This window comes from Colossoma macropomum, unplaced genomic scaffold (genome assembly GCF_904425465.1).
Source record: "Colossoma macropomum unplaced genomic scaffold, Colossoma_macropomum, whole genome shotgun sequence".
Classification (NCBI taxonomy): Eukaryota; Metazoa; Chordata; class Actinopteri; order Characiformes; family Serrasalmidae; genus Colossoma; species Colossoma macropomum.
Genome location: NW_023494787.1, coordinates 35,697,306 through 35,706,345, shown reverse-complemented (window position 1 = coordinate 35,706,345; position 9,040 = coordinate 35,697,306).

Here is a 9,040-nt window from a genome sequence, read left to right as displayed (position 1 = left end):
CCTGATTTTTCTGGCTCTCTCCCAGAGAGGCTGAGCAGAGCCACAAATAGTAGTTGAAGGGAGGTATGCATGTTTGAAAGTTCTGACACATGTACTCACATATACAGTGTTCTTGTTTTTTATAGTGGGAGTGGATATGCACTAACATCCCATAATTATAGATAGAAAAAAGGATATGGAGGTAGTTGTCACGGCAACCTGCTCAAACGCACCCCTCCCCCATGCTCCAGTAGCACCGAACATCCCATAATATAATTTCTGAGTCAAAAGAAAGTACAGACCATAATATTCTTCCTGTGCTGAGAGTTGCCATGGTGATAAGCAGGCGTGAGGGGGGTGAGGGTGGTGGGGGTCAGATTACCACGCATGCCAAAATGCAGACCATAATACTCTTCCGCTAGCACCCCCCTTCACACACACACACACACACACACATATACACACATACACACCTCCATCTACACACATCCCTTGTTACCCTGTCACTAGGCAAAAGAAGTACATATGGACTTCGTCATAGAGCCTCACTGATAGACAAGCAGCACGACACAAGGGAAGCTGGAGCGAGACGGCTGAAGATGCGGTCTCATTGGTAGCTGATCAGGCAGATAAATAGACTAATAGGCCATCGAAGAGACTGGCAAGAGGGGCGCTCAGAGGTTGAGTACAAAAAAAGCATGGGAAAAACCCAACAGGGCAGTATTTACCAATACGGTCACCCTGTTATATACACGTTGAAACACTCTTCAGTCACTTTCCTACCTATGTTTTGGTCTAGACATCAGTCCTTTTCAACTGTTATGCCCTTGACAAAGGCCAGATGTCTTTCTAAAGAGTATTATTCATCTTATTGAGTAAATATCACTGTTCTTTATGTGGAACACTTAAGGAACTTTCATATGGGGAAACTGTACTGATACTTTCTTCTTGTCTAAGTTTGATCTCAGATTCTCAACTTCATATGTCTCATAAGTCTCTTGTGTCTTCTGTCTCTCTTCATGTGTGTCTCCAGAAGCCACACATGAAGACAAACATCTCATAACCTGCACACCCAAACAGTAGCTCGATCTTTATGCTAGATCAGGGAGCTGTGGCACTGGAGCATTCTTGTGTAGGCTAAAGCCTAAAAAAAAAAGCAAGAAAGAAAAAAGAAACAGGCCTGATCCAGACCATAATATTCCACTCCCCCTCCCCCTCCCTCTCTCACCCCCCCCCAGTTCACTCCCCGCCTTCACCCCTCCCCCCGCCTAATAACGCAGACATCCCATAATATGCCGGGCGACAAGAACACCCCCTCCCTCCCCCCATCTCGCTGCCACTCCATAATAATCAAAGAGCAGGAGTACTAATTCACCACATGCACTGTACTGTACTCTCTGTCTGCTGAGGCCGTATAGAAGGCCAGGAAAGGCTGGCTATGATGTCTGAAGTAGACTTTACCATCCACAAGCTTTTTTTTAATGTGTGCTGTTGAACTCTGAGTCATCCTGACCATATCAATTCACATGAATTCCATCATCCATTTTGAAAGGTACAAGACAGACACAAGGTTAGTTTTGGAGTAAAACTTCTACCTGGACTCTGTGCTTCTGAGTATCAAGTTTATTGATTTTGATAGAGGTTATGGAATCCATACATAGAAGACAGTGGCAACATTATTTCTCGTAACGGTGACTGGCGTGATGTTTCAGTATCAGGGCCGTGAAGGAAATCTACACAAAGAATCAACGTCAAACCCTCACTTCTTCATGCCATCAGTGTGCACAAGAGGTACACACACTTTAACATTTATCTCCACACCCCCACCTCCCTCTCACACACATCCTAGCCCCCACCCCTCCACCTCCCCTTCCTATACCAGGGCACGTTGTGACAAAACAAAGAACATCCCATAATATCAAAATCAGCCTCGCCGCTGCAGTAAGCATGGCAACCGAGTAAAGTGTAAGGCCGGTGACTTGAGTAAATATGAATATGTATGCATATTTTTGCACGCCAGCAAGAAACCAAGCATATTTTGGGCTTTGAGTGATGTCACATTAGGTAAGAATCTCGAAGAGACTTCCAGTGTGGGGGATCTCTTATTTTGACAGTCATTTTGATCTATCATTTTTCATCATAAACAGAGTCAGTGGTTAAGAGAAAGCAGTCACCATAACCAGCAGCCCCCACACCCACCCGTTGCCAATGGCAACATTCTTATAATGAGGTCAAATGACCACCCAGTAATTAATACTAAGCTGAATAACTCAGTTACACTAGATCTGCTGTACTGTCATTTTGTCACTCCAGCCATCATTGTCTGAATGGTTGTTCATTCAGCAACCAGTTCAGCATATTGCCATCTCAGCATATCAATGACTAGCAACACTGTTTTCTTCATAGAGGCTCTAGTTATGGATCTTGTTGGTTAATTAAGTGCACATCGCACTGAAGCCTAGAATCAAACTTCCGGAGCAGCACTGAGCAGCATTCCTTTGTCCTCTAATTAATCTGTATAGCAAATAATTCAGTGCACATGAGATCACATGGTTTCACAAAGCGATCACAAAGAGATAGCAAATGACTTGGTGAATGCAATCCCATTCTATTTTCTTCATAGAACTAAAGTTACATAGTTCATAGTTGACTCTTTGACATCATCTGTGAGAGAAGCTTTTCGCTTTGAACCAGGGCTGCATGTTATGGATAATATACACTCAATGTACACTTTATGAGGTCCAGCTCCCTTATAAGTCTACTACAAGTCCACATTTATAGAATGTTGTCATTTGTTCTAGCCACCCTACTCCATTTATCATTGGTCAGTTTCTGACCACAGAGCTGTTGTTGACCAGATATTACTTGTGTGACATTCTCAACATAACAGTCACTACTCATAAATATCCAGTCAAGAGCAGTTCTGTGGTCAGAGATTGACCACTGATGAAGGGCTGGCGCTGATAGTGTTGAGGGCATAGTGTTCTTCTCCAAAAACAGTGTGGCGTTTGTCAGCACTGAGGGGACTGTTGTTTCAGAAGATGTAACTTCATTCCTTGCTTCAGCTTGCTGATAGCACCATGAGTGACAGACCAATGACATAATCTAAAATATCTATAAGAGAAATATCTGTGGAGAAAAGGCATGGAGAAAAAATGCAATGCATATTGTACAGCTGGAGTGTGGAACCAATGTTAGATGGCATTATATATGATAATATATACATTATTATTTCAGGGGGGGTTGTGGCTTTGACTATGGAGGGTCAAATCCACCATCTTGCTAAGCATAACAATTGACGTGACAGCCATTTTTTGCAGCCTAGGCCCCAACAATCCCCAAGTCAGTTATTTCATGTCTAACTTAATTTTATGTGTTAACAAATTCTATAAACCTCATTTCCAAAAAGCTGGGGCAGTATGTGAAATGCTAATATGAACAAAAAGCAATGATTATTACATTCTGTTTGACTTTGTACTGAAAAAAAAAAATGACGTGGTGTTTTACTTGATGAAATATATAGTTTTTATTTGGTAAGTATACTTCCAAATTTGATACCTGCAACATGTTACAAAAAACAGTAGCATGTTTAGCACCACTGTGTTACATCACCGTTCATTTTAACAACATTTAATAAACATTTGGGGACTGAAGCCATCAATTTTTCCAGTTTAAAAAGCAGATTTTTTGACACTCTTCCATTGTACAAGTCCTCAGCTGTGCAACTGTACACGGCCTTCATCGTATTTTGCACTTCATAATGCGGTGCACATTTTCAATAGGAGACAGTTCTGGACTGTATGCAGGCCAGTCTAACACCTGCACTCTCTGATTACCCAGCCATATTGTCTGTGCAGGATGTTTCTTAGGATTGTCTTATAGAAATAAACAGGGAGGTCACTGAAAAAGATACAGCATAAAGAAGGCAGCATATGTTGCTCTAAAAAGTGTATTATACAGTGGCAATAAAACATATGTGAACCCTTTGGAATGACCTGCATTTATGTATAAAGTCAACTTAAAATATGGTCAGGAATTTATATGAGAACAATCTGTTTAAACTGATAACACAGAAAAAAAATCAATTGTTCTTGTCCATATTGTCCATACAGTGTAGGCTGGAAAAAGGCCACTGAGTGTCCAGAACTGTTCGGTGATTTTCCTGCTTAAACACACCTGATTCAACTTGTTGGTTAATTGCCAGGCTTTGTGGGTGTGCTTAAGTTGGGGAACTCAACTTAACCTAGCTGCACACTGGCCCTCTAGGACCAGAGTTATACACCCCTGCCCTAGGCTAATGATTTTAACAAAAGATGGAGACTGGAGTCAAGTTTTAGCAAACCTGGAATCCAATCAATAAAAGGAGTTTGTAGGTCTGTGTTAGAGTTAGTTTGGCTTATAAAAACCTCTCAAGTGTTTTGAGTTTCTATTCACAAGGAACATCTGCAGATGTGAATTATGTCTTGTATAAAGAAGACCTCAAAAAACATCGAACAGACATGGCGTCCATGGCAGGACACCACGGAGAAAGCCACTGCTCTTAAAAAACATCGAGGCACACCTGAAGTTTGCCAAAGAGCATCTTGACACTTAAGGTTACTCGGAAAATGTTTTGAAGACTGATGAAACTAAGGTTCGGGAAGAACACTACATATGGCATAAAAAGGGCACTGCATACCATTATGAAAACATCATCCCAACAGTAAAGTATGGTAGAGGGAGCTTCATAAGTTGGGGCTGGGCCTGGACTGACTGCCATCATTGAGGGAAAAATGAATTTCCAAGTTTATGAAGACATTGTACAGGATCAAGTCAAAGTGGCTGTCCACAGACTAAAGCCCAGTAGCTGTGGAATGACCTCGAGAACTGTTCACACCAGACATCTGAAGAATATGGCTGAGAAGAAACAGTTCTGTAAGGAAGAATGGTCCATCCACAGCTACCGTAAGCGCTTGCTTGAGGTTACAGCTGCCAAAGGAGGTCCGACCAGTTATTAAATGCAAGGGTTCACTTACTTTTTCCACCAATACTGTGAATGTGTAACTTGTGTATACAATAAAGTCATGAAAGATTACAACTGTTTGGGTGTTTTGGCTTTAGCACATTGTGTTTGTCTATATTTGTGACTTGGATGAAGAACAGATTTCATTTTGTGACCAATTAGTACAGAAAACTAGGTAATTCCAATAGGTTTAGATACTTTTTCTTGCCACTGTACATCTTTCAGTGTTAATTGTGCCCTTACAGATGTGCAAGTTACCCATGCAATGGGCACTAATACACCCCCATATCACAATAAACCTTATTCTGGTGACAATTTGAATGGACCCTTTCTTTTAAAATCCTTGCAATTACTCATGAGGAAAGTTGTTTTTAAACTGTTGGATTATTCGCTTATGCATATTTTGGCAAAGTGGCAACCTCAACTGATCCTTGCTCACAAAGGACTAGGCATTTCCTAGATGCTCATTTTATACCCAAGCGTGAAAGTATTACTTCTTTAGGATGTCTTTAAGATTTCAGAACATTCTTAGTCTTGAATGCCCATCTTAACTTTTTTGGAACATGTCGCAGGCAACAGTTTCAGAATGAGCATATATTTACATTAAAAGAAAAAGCTGATAAGGTGAAAGAAAAAATGTCTTTGTTTTCTTACAGGCAATGTAGTTTTCTGTTTTTACTTGCATTTCATATAATGTCCCTATATTTTTCTATACAAATTTGTATATATCTATACAAAAAACTTAGTACATTAGAATACTACAGGCATTTATCACCAAAGTCTATGTGATACTTCAGTAATACGGCAGTGAAGATGTACTTTTGATGGTTAGGGTCTTAGTTGTGCTTTGTAGATACGGCTACAGCAAAACAAAATGGCGTTTACCACAGGTTTAGGTAAGACATTTGTAAACTTCTGTGGAATAAATCCATAGATTTCACAGACTCTGATGGAATAATCTGGATCATTTTTACATTGTTCAAGAGACTGTAGCCTGAAAGAATTATGTCATTAACTCTTCATGTTTTTCAATACTGACTGTAGCCCATCTGTTGGTGCAGAAAGCTCCCCTCTGCCCATCAAAGCAAAGGGACCACCACAGGACAACTGCTGAGCAGATATTATTTGGATCGTGGATCATTCTCAGCATGACACCAACATGGTAGTGGCATTTTTCAAACATTGCGCACACTTAAGCTACTCCATTAGACACACCTACCTTGTGGTCCACCTTTTAGGTGTTCAGTTAAAGACTATAGTTCATTTGTGTTAGCCACTCTCTAGAATTTCATTAGTGGTCAGTTTCTGACCACAGTTGGCTGGATGTTTTTGAGTAGACCACTTGCGCCAAACATACTACCATGTCACTACCATGCTGCTGTTACTGCTGAGAATGGTTCACCACTCAAACAACACCTGGTAGTTTAAGATCTAGCAAGAGATAGACTACAGTTAGCAACTGTAAAAGTAGAAAGAGCAATTAGATTATATGTACCTCTTACATGTCCCTCTTAAATATCGCACAAATGGAAAATGGGTTAGTCCTTGCTCATTAAAACAGCCATTTATGTCCTGGACTCAGTTCTCACAGTTGAGGAAAATATTTCTCAGTTATTGTTTGCTGTTTGGTCTTTTTTTTTTTTGCCTAGCAGGCCTCCTTGTCTCTTTGTTAATAAGCAAGGCAACTAAAAGTTGGCTTTTGTTGGCTGTATTGACCTGAGGCCTCTTCCTGCATCCACACTGGCTAAACAAATCCTTGTCAGTAAATTATATAGGTCAGAGAATTGTCGATCTCACAGAAATATAATATCTCCCCCTACTGGTCAGACTGCAGAAGACCTGGCCGAAGTATGCATGGATTTTCTTTCAGCAGAATGCAGTGAGTAAATGGCTTCCAGGCTATAAAAACAGAGGCAGTTTTGAAATTTAAATTCTGTCATGCCATTGCAACATTAGCGGTGACAACAGAAGAACCCTATTTTGCAGCTCACAAGTGAGATTATCTGTGTGAATGCTTTCAATTTCAACCTTTAGAAAAATACAAGTTAGGACAGTTAGCCCAATGCAGGGCCTACAGTGGCTTAAACATTAAAAAGATAATGTCTCTAATTATTAAGTTAACATTAAGATGTCTGCACCTGTAGAACGTGAAAAAATGTGTCATTTTATGGCTACATTAAAGGGACAAATGTTTTTTTTTTTATAAATTTCTGCATAATTCAATCCTTGAGATTAAAATTATTCAAAGTGTTTTGATGTGAAACGGTTCACTAGCAGATAAATTTTCTGACTCATATGTCTTTACAGTGGTGATGAACCCAGGTCATGACGTCTACAACACAAATATAGCCATTTTATTAATATTAATGTAATGTTGATAATGAAAAATGAAGTGGGTGCAATTTTGTTTAACAGTTTAATTATATCAATTTAAAAAGAACGAAATTAGTTAGTGGTCTTGTGCAACTGTGCAGAATTTATTAAAATGTATTATTTATTAAATTTATTAAAATTTAAAATTGATTAAAACATACTTTTGGCAAAACACTGTATAGTGACTATAAAATCACTGCCCTGTTCTTCAGTGGTCAGGACCCCCATGGACCCTCACAGACTATTTGGGTGGTAGATCATTCTCAGCTGTGTCCACTCACTGTCCACTCTATTTGATGCACCTGCGTTGTTGGTCCACCCTGTAGATGTAAAGCCAGAGAAGATAGCTCATCTTATGCTGTACAGTATGAGCTAATCATCCTCTAGTCCTTCATTGGTGGTCACAGGACGCTGTTGACAGGATATTTTTGGTTGGTGGACTATTCTCAGTCCAGCAGTGACACTGAGGTGTTTAAAAACTCCCGCAGCACTGCTGTGGCTGATCCACTCAGACTAGCGCAACACACATTAACACACCACCACCACATCAGTGTTACTGCAGTGCTGAGAATGATCCATCACCCAAATAATACCTACTCTGTGAGGGTCCATGGGAGTCCTGACCACTAAGCGTAGAAACAAGGAAGTGGTCATCATGTTATGCCTGATCGGTGTATATATATATATATATATATATATACATACATATAATATATATAAAATACAAAATTTATATACGTTTATATACATCACAGGAGCCAGGATACTGAATGCCAAGAGAAATGCAGATTATGGCAGCAGTACACAACCCAAAAAAGTCAGAAAAAACATCCCAGTAGGTAGAATACTTTCTTCAGCATGAAGTTCAGCACAGACCAGACCTAAAACTGCACCATGATTTACTCAGACATATTAATGGTAAAACATGTCAGACTAGTTGGCCTTCATCAGGGCAGAAACAGCTCAATAAACAGTGGAGCATTTTGAACTTTATACTGTTTATGGAAGCAGTTTTTGGACACACAACTGAAGTGTATCATAGTTTCTCAGGTTAGGTTTGTTGAGTAAGTTAAAGATTTAAAGCCACTAATTCATTCAGAGGCAACATTTCTAAACATTGGCTTCCCTAGGAAGTGCTCTTATTGACCAACAAACTAAAGTTTAATAGTATGACCCTACATATATATGTATATATATATTACACAAACAATTGATTTTACTTTTTGGTCCACCCTTTGCCTTTATTGGAGCTTCCAAACTTTTCAGGAGGCTTGCTTTTAGTTTTTCCAAAAAAAAAAAAACAACCCTAAAAAACTTAAAAACACTGAGGATATTCAGTCTTAGAAGTGTGATGCATTTTCTGCCTCTTACAATCCACATAATCTCAAACACATTCAGTGATGTTGAGATGTCCTGTGTACCAGTAGCTTTTTTGCTTGACAAGTACATCTTGATCTTTCTCAGTATGCTTGGGGTTGTCTTGGCGTAGAATCAATTTCTCCCCAATCAAACGTTTTCCAGATGGTACTGTATGATGTATTGAGCTGATTCCTTCAATCAGAAACAGATCACCAACTCCAAGTGTTATAGATCCCCAAAACTTACACTTTTTCACCAAAAACCTGACTGATCGTTGCAGACATGGTTCGTAATATCTTTTAATTACTGCCAAAGATCTTTGATGGG